Here is a 1,924-nt window from a genome sequence, read left to right as displayed (position 1 = left end):
GTGGCTAGAACTCTGTATATGGACATGTTGGACTACTCTGTCATGTAGCTAGTTCTCTGTATATTGACAAGTTGGACTCATCTGCCTTGTGGCTACAATTCAGTATATGGACATGTTGGAGTACTCTGCTTTTATCTAGCTCTCAGTTTATGGACACATTGAACACATCTGACATGTAGATAGAACTCTTTATTTGGAAATGTTGCACTACCCTGCCACGTAGCTAGCTCTGTGTATATGGACATTTTGGACTCATTTGCCATGTAGATAGCTCTCTATAGATGGATATGTTGGACTGATCTGCCAAGTATGTAGCTATCTCTATATGAACATATATGACTTGTCTACCTTTAGCTAGGCCTCAGTATATGTACACGTTGGACTCATTAGCCAAGTAGTGAATACTCTATATGGGCATGTTAGACTACTCTGCCATGTAGCTAGCTCTCAGTATAGACACACTTTGTACTCATCTGCCATGTAGCTTGAGCTCTGTATATGGAAATTTTGCACTACCCTGCCATGTAGCTACCTCTCTGTATATAGACAAGGTGGACTCATCTGCCTTGTACCTAGAAATCTGTATATGGAAGTGTTTCACTACCATGCCATGTAGCTACCTCTCAGTATATGGACATTTTGGACTCGTCTGCCATGTAGCTAGCTCTATGTACATGGATATTTTGGATTGATCAGCCAAGTAGGTAGCTCTCTGTAAATGAATATATTGGACTTTTCTGCCATGTAGCTAGCTCACAGTATATGATCATTTTGTATTCATCTTCCATGTAGGTAGAAGTCTGTATATGGAAATGTTGCAGTACCCTGCCATGTAGTTAGCTGTTTGTATATGGACATTTAGGACTACTCTGCCACGTATTTAGCTCTCTGTACATGGATATGTTTATCTGATCTGCCAAGTAGGTAGCTCTCTGTATATGAACATATTGGAATTGTCTGCCATGTAGCTAGCTCTCAGTATAAGACTAAGTTGGAGTCATCTGCCATGTAGCTAGTATCCTGTATATGGACATGTTTGACTACTCTTCTTGTAGGTAGCTCTCATTATATGAACACGTTGGACACATCTGCCATGTAGGTAGAAGTCTGTATATGGAAATGTTGCAGTACCCTGCCATGTAGTTAGCTGTTTGTATATGGACATTTTGACTCGTCTGACATGTAGCTAGCTCTCTGTACATGGATATGTTGGACTAATCTGCCAAGTATGTAGCTATCTATATATGAACATTTTTGGACTTGTCTACCATGTAGCTAGATCTCAGTATATGGACACGTTGGACTCATTATCCAGGTAGCTAGTACTCTTTATATGGACATGTTGAACTACTCTGTCATGTAGCTAGCTCTCAGTATATGAACACTTTGAAATCATCTGCCTTTTAGCTTGAACTCGGTGTATGGAAACGATTCACTACTCTGCCATGTAGCTAGCTCTCTCTATATAGACAAGTTGGACTCATCTACCTTGTGGCTAGAACACTGTATATGGACATGTTGGAGTACTCTGCCATGTAGCTAGCTCTCAGTATATGTACACATGGACACATATGCCATGTACCTAGAACTCTGTATATGGACATGTTGGACTACTCTGCCATGAAGCTAGCTCTCAGTATATGAACACTTTGGACTTATTTGACTTGTAGCTAAAACTCTGTGCATGGATACGATGCACTACTCTGCCATGTAGCTAGCTCTCTGAATATAGACAAGTTGGACTCTTCTACCTTGTGGCTAGAACTCTGTATATGGACGTGTTGGACTACTCTGCCATGTAGCTAGCTCTCAGTATATATACACATGGACACATATGCCATGTACCTAGAACTCTGTACATGGACATGTTGGACTACTCTGCCATTTAGCTAGCTCTCTGTATATAGACAAGTTGGACTCATCT

This window comes from Chrysochloris asiatica, unplaced genomic scaffold (genome assembly GCF_000296735.1).
Source record: "Chrysochloris asiatica unplaced genomic scaffold, ChrAsi1.0 scaffold00296, whole genome shotgun sequence".
Lineage (NCBI taxonomy): Eukaryota > Metazoa > Chordata > Mammalia > Afrosoricida > Chrysochloridae > Chrysochloris > Chrysochloris asiatica.
This window is presented reverse-complemented; position numbering follows the sequence as displayed.